A 12,168-nucleotide genomic window follows, 5' to 3' on the forward strand; every position below is an offset into this window, starting at 1 on the left:
GCCAATCCAAGGCCTCTCACAAAGTCTCCTAACCCAACCTGTCTGTGCCTCTGTGTGAGTTAATCATCATTGAACAACTGCGTTCCATGGTTTGTGAGGCATTCGCTTCTGTGATCATATGCACATGAGGGCCCCAGAAGAGACTTCCCTGGAAGGAATGTCCTAAAATGCAAAACGTCTACTAGGGCAATGGAAACCCATGGTTGGGCATACTTAATTTTTAACCTGTGCACTGAACTAACAGGAACACATTAAGACACACTAAGAAACCCTGATGTAAAGGATCAGAGGGCTGAGGGGAAGGGAGCCGCATGCTCAGGAATATAAATGGAGCTTACAAGCCACTGCAGGCTCTGACTTTCTATGTTGAAGTTAAGATTAACAGGCAGCCCAAGTTTCTAAGAACTCATTGTCTAGGCTATATGCCTCTTTCAGAACTTCTTTTCCTCCTCCTGTGTTTTGAAAACAACAGTTAGTACTGTGTTTCTCTCTCCTAGGGGCCATTTTTCTCTTCACACAATGCTTAAAGTAGATAATAGGAAGCTGAAATTAAAGTTAACAAGTATGAAGTAGCACACAGTGCTTGTCCTGAATTCCTGGACCTAAAAAGTTCCCAATTCTAAGCACAAAGTGATCATGGGTGTATCCTAACAACCTCCACTGAATGGAGAAATTTGAACAATTTTCCCAAGGCAGGTATTGTCCAGTACAGTAGTTACCACCTATAACCCTTGTTATTAGGATGGTTGTGATCTACTAGAACAATAAACTTGAAACTGGGCCAAGACGAGACAACTTATCGTTGCTAGAAACGGGGGAAGACAACTAGGAGAATGTTTCTCTGGCACAGACATGGATATAATTACAACAAAGTTCTAAATTGTGGCTCATCAGTAAAGACTATCAAGTCATACATCAATAAAGGTAATAACTAAACATAAAAATTAAAAAAAAAAACTATTTGGGTTTCCATACTAACATCTTTTTAAAGGTGTGTGTATGGTGTCTGAGATTTTGTATGGGGCAGCATTGGTTCTTAAAAATCATCTTATTGGCACTATCTTTAGGTTTCCCATTCAAGTCTGGTGGCATTCTAGCTGTACCACTTGAATCACACAATTCTTGACTTCTGTTGGTTAACGAGATAAACATGTAAGGTATATGTCAACCTTGGTTGGTTTCAAATTATGATCTTCAGATCTCATTCTCTGGAGTAGGTAAGGATATAAGAGTGAGCCACTATGCTCAGCCCAGTATTTCCAGTAAGTTACTTAATCTTTCTGAATCTCAGCTTCTTCTTGTGTGGAAAGTGAACAGAATTATTTTGTGTATCTTAGAATCTGGTGGGAGTTATGAGTAGGTATAGGAAGTATAAGTGTTCGGGATGTGCAGACAGAGCCTGACAATCTCATAAAACTACTGATGTTTATATTGAAATGAATTAAAGGAATTGAAAACGATGGATATTTCTTTTTTTTGTTTATCCATTTCTGGGCAGTGAGGGAGCCACAGAAATTCAAGGAGAACAAGGAAACAAATGCAGCAGTGATACTCTGTAGATATTATGTTGACAATCAACTATACCACTTGTGGGCAGGGAAAGGAGGGAAAAACAGAGAGAGAGCAAAGAAGTGATTAGATTTTCGAAAATGAAATGAACTCATTATCTAAATTACAAAATGGTGACCCGTATGTCCACTACATTAACAATAACAATTTTTTAAAGTCCAGGTTGATGATTCTCTCCTCCAGTTTTAGTTAGAGGACCTTGAGACTCAGGCCCACCTATAGAGTTTTCGAAGGTCAATTGATATGATAATTAATATAGAGCCAAAATATCTTAACAAATGTTATAAAAAGTATTTCATTCGTAGTACTTCTTTCTGTTTGAATGGAGATTCTATATGTTATTGGCAGAGCTATGTTTTTTACTTTTTGTTTTCAGTATTTGTCAACTGTTGAAATCCTTCTTGAAGCTTTGGGACAGAGGTCTGCTATATCTTGGCACCCTGCCCCTAACTAAAATAGTAATCAACCTTTGAAATTAATTTACTTGTGTATGAGTTTGTTTTATTTCTTTATTCATTTATATATTTATTTGTTTATTTATTTATTTTTGTCGCTGGTGGTGAAATCTGGGCCTGGTCGCTGCCCTCAGCTCTTCAGCTCAAGGCTAGTGCTCTACCACTCGAGCCACAGCACCACTTCCGGCTTTTTCTGCTTACGTGGTGAGGAGGAATCAAACCCAGGGCCTCATGCATGCAAGGTAATCTGTGTACCACTAATCTACCTTCTCAGCACCTATGAGGGGTATTTTTGTGCACAGGTCTATCAAGGAAATCTATTCAGAAATGTATTCATTTGCCACTAGACATTAATTATGAATTATCTGATAGTTAAAGGATAAATTGTTATCATGTTTACTAGGAATTGTTTGTCTTCCCATGCTAAAAACATGGAGGAGGGTATTTTAAACTAAAACTACAAAAGAAATTTAAGATCTTTGTGCTAACAAATGTGTCCAGTTATTACATTAAACAGAAAATTCAAACTTCATGAATACAGAGCTCAAACTTCTTATACTACTTATTTCAAAATGCAAATTAAAGGGAAAATCAGACAGGGGATAAAATTTATATTGTATGTTAATTTTTAAAGAGGAAAATAAGATCCTAGATGGCAGATTAAAGGCAAAGCAATATCAGAGCCCTATCTGCTCAATAAGAAATAAGAAGCTTATTTGAAAAAAAAAAAAAACTGCAAAGTGCACATCAGGCAAAGGCAAGCAGTCAGAGCTTACCACCAACACAGAAATACCATATCTCTCAAAAAAAGGAAACAAGTTCAGACCAGTGCTCATCCTTATCCCTGATTTCAATAATACATATACACCTCCTACACACACACACACACACACACACACACACACACACACACACACACACACACACACACTGAATGTATGCAACAGCTCAACCTACTCACATACACTCAACATGAATCAAAGATCTTCCTGTAATATTTGAAACTTTAAGTTTCAAGTCATGTAAATAATTGATAATAGATGCATAAGTAATTATTTTCTGAATAGCGCTCTACTGTGAAAATGAGAATTCATGATGATTATAACTACTTTAAACATCTCTGAATCTCAAAAAAATTAAACAACACACAATCCGGGACTGCATTTCTACCAGCTATTCTGCAAAGGCTTAATAAGAAGATACTTATGAGATTTTGTGTACCAAAAATTAAATACTAAATTCAATTAATACCTGAGTAAGTGAAGAGAAAGATGATCAGAGAGACCTATGCTGCCTCCAGTTCTCAACCAGCTGTACACTGTGTCATCTTTGCTGCCACTGGACCTTAGTTGTCTTCTCCAGTGCAGTGGCCACACTGGGGTTGGATTGGGCGTGGTAGGGAGATGAGTTTGGCCACATGGGAGGCCACACTGGGGTTGAGGTTTGGGGCAGTGTGGAGGGGAGAGGAGGCCTTGGCAGAAGCTGGTGAAGCAAGGAAAGAGGCAGGAAGCCGGAGGCTCAGGAAGCAGCATGCCCAAAGGCTGCCTGGTTCTGGAGAGTGTCTGTGAGGTGGGGTTGTTGGGGCGGATCCCATGGGGCCTGGTGGCCTGGTGAGAAGAGGAAGGAATCTCAAGTACTGCAAAGGAGGACAATGAAAATTAAGATCACAGTGGCTGAACAATTTCAACAACAAAGGTGGGGACATGGAGGTAAACTCTGGGGATGAGAGGACGGCAGCACTGGGCCAGTGGAGTTCAATCCTTTCTGGACATACCTGGAAGTGTGTGAGGACTGGCTCCACCACAGCTTTGGCCTCACACGACTTGAACGGGCACCCAGAATGGTCACCTCAGCCTCAGCTTGCCCCAGAGAGCCAGACTGGCATAGATGCTGAAGACCAAGCAGTGGCTGGGAAGCTATGCGCAACAGGGTGGAGGAAGCATGGCTGGTGGGTGCAGCTCCAGCCCAGCCAGGTCCAGGGCCAACGGGGAAGTTCAGACTGTAGATCTAGAGCAGGCAGTGTGCCCCAGACCAGTGGGACTTCCAGGGACTTGCGTGGATGCCAACACGTACATGTTGGGAACTTCATAAGCATGGCCCAGGCGTCTCCACGGAAAGGTGCATTCACTCCTGTGCCTCTCCTGTCTTCTGGACTCTCGCTGTCCTCCTGCTTCCTGCTGAAGTACCAGGCCATAGACCGCCCCCAAAGGCCAGCAGAAAGCCCTTGCCAATGTAAATGCAGGGGGGTCGTTTATTACAGCTCGAGCTGGACTCACAAATCTTCCCTGACACAGCAGGTCAATAATTGTCAGTCCCAATCTCTTGGTCAGCAAGTTTTTTTTTATTTTGTATGAAGCAGGTGGAAGGATCATTACAACACTGATTTTGTGATAGGTCGGTGGTTCGTAGTAAATCTAGTCTTAAATTTATTGGTTGGGGAATGATCATTTCCAGTAAGGGCAGGGACTTTCTAGCTTAGCAGTTACAGGATAGGTTAAATCATACATAGCAAGCATATTATAAGTTGGGGTAGGTGGGGCCAATCACAGGAATGCTGAGGGCACTATTCCTGGATTATTTCCCGACCTAAATTGCTTCCTGATAGAGTTGGGAGATAATCGGTCAGGGCAGTCTGAGATTCCTGGACAGATCAGGGCTGTCTGGTTTCTTAGTTATTTTTACTGTTACATTTTCTTAGAACATGAACTGACACTCTTTTTCCAGTAGCAGATAACAGATATTTTCCTTAGAGTTTCTGAAATCACTGCCAACCTATTTGTCCTCTCACTGACACATCCAACTACAGGAGTCAACTTCTCCACGCCGATGACAGGCCATCTCGGAGATATTCACAGGGCTATGTTTCCTCCTCTATCTCAGGCCTTTCTACTGAAAGAACATCCTTACTAAAAACTTTTTAGTTGTTTCTAGTGAGGAAGAAAAGTAAGGACTAGTTGCAGCCATGGAACCAAGAATTGAGGGCCATGGCTAGAGCAAAATGCCCTGAGAAAAGATGGATTCTTTTTTGTCAAAGACACAAGTCTCTATAGGAACTCTCATTCTAACTGATTTTCTTCCTAGTAATATATTCACAGAATATGTAGACTATGTAATGAATGAACAATGACATATGCATAATATTTGCGAATATGGAGGGAATTAAGAAAAAACTGCAATGGCCAGAAGTAACTGGTTCTTTGAAAGAGAGCTGGTAGGTTCTTTGTTTGGTCTCTACGCCTTTTAGCACGGTATTTTGTATTGCATTCAAACATATGAAGTTCTTAAAATGTAAAATCAGGACAAATAGTTAAAAATAAGGAAATTTTCCTAATAAAGTATACAAACTGCATCTTTAAATTCAGAGGTACTTAACTTGAAATTTTTCTCACGTTAAATTGCCTTTTGTTCCACCGAAGAGTTGATATTCGAAAATTCCTAAAGAGAATTATTTTTTTTCTTTTTTCCTTTTTAAGGAACCATAGTAAGGTCCACCTGTTTCTGCTGTGAGCTCTTTCTTCCACTTACTGCCCAGTTGCTGTCAATACTCATCCCCATACGAGACAAGCAGCTCACATCCTGCCTTGATGACATGACAGGTTTGGTAGAAGATCTACCTCTGATAATGAAAGGCCCTCAGATTCCGATTCTCAGCACACCTGCCACAGTTCATATACCTAAAGTTGAAGCAGGCACAGGAAGGAAACATAAGAGGGTAAGTTTCTGCTCCCTTTGGATCTACTCCTAATACTCATCCACTCTAGAACTCTAAGTGCACTGTTTTCAAAGCTCAGTTCCAGACTTCTCTTAATCCTTATTTGTCACAAATAGATTGATTTCCAGATTCTCTAAATTGAGTTAAAGTTTATGTCATAGATTTTGGTGGGGACATGCATTCTGTTTCTAGATTAGCACACATCATTTGACATTTGGCCCAAGTAATTTTCCTTAGATTGGACTCACTCATGCACCTGTCTCCACTATGGTCCCATAGAAATTCAGAGAATCCTTTGTCTTATAAAGACAATAGAGGGAAATTTGTTTATTCATGATGTTGTTTCCTGATAAGACAATGGTTCCCCATGGCACAGGGCTGCAGGACATATCATAGAACCACTGCTTTCTGAACCTCACCACTGCTCCAACTCTGCTTCTACGTGTTTGAGTATACCCTAATAGACTAAAGTTCTTTCTTGTAGGTTGTTAGGGCACTATGTACTTTGCAAAAACTACGAAGAAAAATTATAGTTAAATACTCCTACAATGAAATTGTCCTTTCTATTTCCACATGTGTTTCGCAATTACTCAGGGAATATGATTTATTCAACTACTGAGGATAATTCTTTGACTCGTATACAGTATGTGCTTTACAGATGCAGGATCTATGAATGAAGTTAGGCCCTTTGGTTTTTCTTCTGATGTCTTAATTTTGTCTCTCATGGAAATTTGTATTTTGATACAGTACACATATTTATATGCATACATACATACATACATACATACATACATACATACATACATACATACATACATACCAGAGCTAATGATTGAACTCAGTAACTAAACTTACCTCTTGCAATACAAGCACTCTACCACTTGAACCACTAGCCCTTTTTGTGTTGTTTATTTTTGAGGTATTTTTTGTCTGTCAAGGGGCATAAACTCTGTGCCTGAATGTTGTCCTTCAGCTCTTCAACTCAAGGCAAGTGCTCTACCACTTGAGCCACAGCGCCGCTTTTGATTTTCTGCTGGTTAATTGGAGATAAGAGTTTCACAGCCTTTCTTCCATGGGCTGGATTTGAACCATGATACTCATATCCGAGCTTTCTGAGTAGCTACTTACAGGTTTGAGCCACCAGTGCACAGTTTGTTTTTGAGGTATTATTTACCCTGCTGTCCTGGGTTGCCATCCTGCTTGTGCTTGCCTGGGTTGCTGGAGATACTTCACTTTATCCAGCCATTGTACTTCCACAGTAGCTGGGATAACAAATGTGCACCAAAGTGCTCAGCCATTGGTAGTAATCGGGGTCTTATAATCTTTTATGCTAGGAATGGCATCAGACAGATCTCATCATCTCTATCTCAAAAGTCCAAATTAAAGGTTGAGCTATGGAACCCAGCTATACTATTTATATTTTTATTTCTTGTCCATCAAATATTCATAATTTTGAAAGCACCAAGTACAGCAAAAGAAAAATAGAGATATGGGAATCCATATGTGTGATAATCAGGGTGCAAGTCTTCTGAGGATAATATCCTCTTAGGAACCATGAAAATGACTGCTGGACTCACTCCAGTTGGCCTGGGATTTATTTTTTGCATCTACACATAGAAGTTACTCCTTTTTGTGATCTGAGTTTCAGAAAGACAAGCTAAAGGCTTTTGGGTAATAATCGGCAAAATCACATTACTTGATTCCAGTGATGCTCTTTGAGCCTGCATGGACTCAGTAGTTGTGAACACATAAGATGCCGTCTACACATCTGAGGGGATTTGTCATAGTCCTAACAGAGGCTCCTTAAGCATGGATGCACTTTGCCTCTAACACACTCTGTTTATATGCACTATACTTTGATCCTAAATCAGCATGTCCATGTTTATGCAGATTCCACAAACACATACAATTATTTTGTCCATGTCCTAGCAATGTTTCATTGGAGGCACAGGGGGACACATGGAGTTAGAGAAAGGGGGGAAAGGGAGGGCATTTCTTACCATCTAGGAGTACCTATTGTCTGCATCTTCTTCTTCTATGATCAAGCCCTCATAGGGGCTGAAGTGCAAACCCAATTGCAGATCAGATTCCTCATTCCATACTCTAAGCCTAGCCTCAGGGTACTGTACTGACGAATTCTCAGCCCAGTGGGCAGACTGAGGACTGAATGGTCATAATGCCCCTTGTCCACCACATTGTCTCTTACAAATATAGGTGGCCCATGAACAGTGTAGCTGGTGATGAAGAAGTTCTGACACTGCTCACAATCTGAGGCAAGAGAAGCAAAAATTAGTCAAGAAATATGTACATTCCCAGATTTAACAATCATGAGAAAGAGCACAGAATGCATATCATTGTCGCTTAGTTCTTCATGTGAAGTTACTAGAGTAAACCAGTAATTGGGGGCCAAATGACCTGATGAATTATTATAAAAGCACATTTGCCTTCTGTTTGAACAAGCACAGAGGGTTACTTACACAGGTAATCATCATCCTGGGGTTTATGGATATCTTCATAAGCATAACTCTTTCTTTCCTGTAGGATGTACATGCTCATTTTTTACCTCCTTTTTCCTACGTCCAAGTTGAAAAACAATGGTTATTTAAGTTGGGGATCAACAATCTTTGTCCCTATTTCTTCAGAAAAGTAAAATCTCTTACTACCAAATTATCATCTATTCTTCTCACATACTCTGGTCCCCCATTAACCTTTGACTCAGAGATACAAAGACTTCATTTGAACACTAACTACAGGTTTCTAATTCAATTTTAAGTTTTGGCCATTCCCATTTTCAGGTTTAATTTCGACTTCATTAAATTTCTTATAAAGTGCTCTTTGATGAATTTATTCATTCAGAATATTTGTTGAGGGTATGTTAAGTATTGAGCAAAGACGTGGACATACAGGATTGAAAATGTGTGGTCACAGATTTATCAGACACTTTGCCTTTATCTGTTATTTTACTTTTTACTTATCATTTTCAGACAACATGCAGGCTGTACACATTTTTCTTGTCAGTCCTGGGGCTTGAACTCAGGGCCTGGGCACTGTCCCTGTGCTTCTTTTTTTTTTTTTTTGTCGGTTGTGGGGCTTGTACTCTGGGCCTGGGCGCTGTCCCTCAGCTCTTCAGCTCAAGGCGAGCGCTCTACCACTTGAGCTATAGCGCCACTTCCGGTTTTCTGGTGGTTTATTGGAGATAGGAGTCTCACAGTCTCTCCTGCCCGGGCTGGCTTTGAACCGCGATCCTCAGATCTCAGCCTCCTGAGTAGCTAGGATTACAGGCGTGAGCCACCAGCGCCCGGCTAAATTAGGAACTTTCTTTTTTTTCTTTTTTTTTGTTGGTCATGGGGCTTGAACTCTGGGTCTGGGCACTGTCCCTCAGCTCTTCAGCTCAAGGTGAGCGCTCTACCACTTGAGCCACAGCACCACTTCCCCCTGTGCTTCTTTTGCTCAAGGCTAGCACTCAACAACTTGAGCCACATTGCCACCTCTGGCCTTTTCTGTTCATGTGGTTCTAAGGAATAGAACCAAAGGCTTCATTCATACAAGACACATAATCTACAACTAAACCACGTTCCCAGTGCAGTCTGTGCATCTTTATCTATGTTCTTTAGATTAACATTCAGAAGTTCAGGGAGAATGTAAAATGTGTCATGGCCTAAGTGCCTCCAGGTGGATAATAACCCAAGTGTGTAACTTCATTGTGAAATTCTTATGTGCTGCTCATTGGAAACCTAATTACTAGTTCCGCAGCTTAGTTCAGCCTATGTTTGAACTTTCCAAAGTCCATCTCACATAATCAGATTACCCTCAGCAACCTTGCTAGAATTACCAAAATTAGTAAATTTCCCAAATTATTTTCTCTTACCCAATTTTTGTTTGCAGTATTGTCCTTGCTTCTCCAAGAGGGAACACTGGTTTCTGGGCCTCTTCTAATCCACTTGACTTTGAGAAATTTATAATTCCTGAGAACTTCTTCAAACTAGGTTCCTTACTTAAGGTTGTCTTGGGCATTCCCTTCAATGAAAGTCACATATAGAATTGGAATGTATTTCCTAAGCCTTCCATCTCCTATCAGTTTTCTCTCAAATCCATATAAATTAGACTGAGGGAGGGAGAGCACTTGAGAATACAAACCGAAAAGCCAACAAGGTCTGTGAATGAAGGAAATGAAGCTTGGAAGAAGACATGACTAGTGGTGACATTTAATGAAAGAGAACACGGGGAAAGTGGAGAATTACAAAACTTGGTTGGAAAAAGGTATGACAGAGCAGTGAGAATAGGAAGAAATTATTGGCAGAAATCTATATGGACAATTAAGTACATTCAAATTGCAACTAGTTATAACAGATGACTTTGAAATTAGTTTGACTTTTTTCTATGCAATTTTGCCTGAAAAAGTATGTACCATATAATAATTGTATAAATTGGTATACATGTCTGTTTTTGAGATGATAAGATAAAAAAAATGTGATACGGTAAAAAAAGAAAATGTTCATCAGGCAGACTCTAGTGACTTGTGATTGTAATCCTAGTTATTCAGTAGGCTGAGAGCTGAGGAGTAAGCTTGGCAGCCAGCCCAAGGAGTAGTAAGACTCATATCCACTTAACCATCATAAAAGCCAGGAGTGGTATTGTGGTTCAAGTTGTTGAGTGCTAGCCTTGCTAGCACAAAAGGAAGGATCTGGAACAATGAATAGTCCTGATTGTAAGTCTCAGGCCCAGCACCAAAAAATTTAACATTGAATCTTGTGAATTCTTAAAATACAGCACCAATTTGACTAAGCATTTCTTTCTGCTTTTCTTTTTTCCAGTCCACGGCCTGGGCCCTTTCCCTGAGCATCTTTGGCTTGAGGCTAACACTTTACCGCTTGAGCCACAGCACCATTTTCAGCTTGCTTTTCCTGTTTATGTGGTACTAAGGAATCAAACTAAGGGCTTCATGCATGCTAGGCAAGCACTCAACCATTAAGCTACATTCCAAGCCCCTAATTATTTGTTTTTGAGCCCTGATATAAATTCACTTTCTGTGACATCCCTAGTTGAAATAAGTTAGTTGAAATTGAATTTGAAGACATTAACTTCAGTATTTCTCGAGCCTGTTACTTTTACTTAAATTTCAAAACTGATTAATTATTATATATATTGATTATAACTTGTTTATCCTGAAAATATTGAGGGGGGTTCAGTTGAGACTTCAGACCTCTGAAGAACGATCAGTTATTGTACAACCACTCAAAAGACTCACATGTAAAGGCTACAGCTAAACAAACAACTATGGAAAGTTCCAGAATCAGCTAACTAAAGCTCAGAAGAAGGGACCAATCCTCCTCTTCCTCACAGAATTGACATTTGAAATTAGCCTCAGAAGGACATGTATCTATGTAAAATATTATGTCACTTTTTTTAGTTGTCAGTAAACTTTTCTTAAAACTTACAAATAGTGTGGATTTATTGTTGCATCTATCAATTTGTTATAACAAAATGAAAAGTGGTTGGAACAGAGATTGGAACAATCATTCAGTGAATGGTGTGAAGGTGTGAATGGCTAAGATAGCTAAGACTTTATAATGCTGTGTAAGTATTTATGAACTTGTAAGTGCCTTTAGAGAAAATGTATTGGTAGACTTCACCACCACTAAGTGTGATCTCAGACACAATACATTTTTAGATTTCGGTTTTCTCATCACGTAAGTGATTATAGTTTACTATTTGCCTCATTATGTTGTTGTAATATTGAAATCTATTTGTTCATGGAACATTTAAAATAAAGTCTAAAATATTGTGAAAATAAAATAAGTGGTAGTGATTATTGTGGATATGAATTGAATCTTAGAATGAATATGATAAGAACAGAAGAGATCAGGAAAAAGAAGCAGATGTTCCTAGGGCTTCTTCTCTTACTTGGAACCATGAAGAAAGTTTAGTCATCAATAGAATTTGGGAGACATTTATCTTCTGACGCTTACTCTGTTCAGTTCTGAAGGTCACCCAAGAAGGTTTGACTAAAAGTGATGAGAAATCTGGATTTTGGTTACAAAATATCTGCAAACTGTGGATTCTAATTTTTGACAGCAAATCTCAGCCAGAGAGAAAAGACTCTATTTTAGGAAAATGTTTTCTGAATTATCATTAAGGCTTGTCCCTATATTTCTTTTCTTAAATTTCTTCAAACCTAGACAAAACCCATCTTTGCTTCACTCTGTGTTCATAAGCTATCTGTTATAATTTAATTGGTTTTTGATGACAAGAAACACTAAGCAAATTAGGAACAAGAGGGAAAGATTATTTAGTTAAATAGCATACATCATGGTCAACTTAGTTTCATTTCAGTGATGAAGGATTGTTTAACACACATAAATCTTTAAGTGCAATGCAACACATAAGCTGATCAAGGACAAAAATCACACACTCATTTCTCTGGATGCAAAA

The 12,168-nt window shown here is 39.4% G+C and overlaps 1 pseudogene; it reads right to left on the minus strand.

Annotated features, from left to right (window-relative positions):
• Positions 1-5,409: 5,409 nt before the first annotated feature.
• On the minus strand, positions 5,410-8,286 carry LOC138815693 (histone-lysine N-methyltransferase PRDM7-like; annotated as a pseudogene).
• Positions 8,287-12,168: the final 3,882 nt, after the last annotated feature.

Source organism: Dipodomys merriami, unplaced genomic scaffold (genome assembly GCF_024711535.1).
Source record: "Dipodomys merriami isolate MVZ:Mamm:240054 unplaced genomic scaffold, mDipMer1.0.p SCAF_66, whole genome shotgun sequence".
NCBI classification, from domain to species: domain Eukaryota; kingdom Metazoa; phylum Chordata; class Mammalia; order Rodentia; family Heteromyidae; genus Dipodomys; species Dipodomys merriami.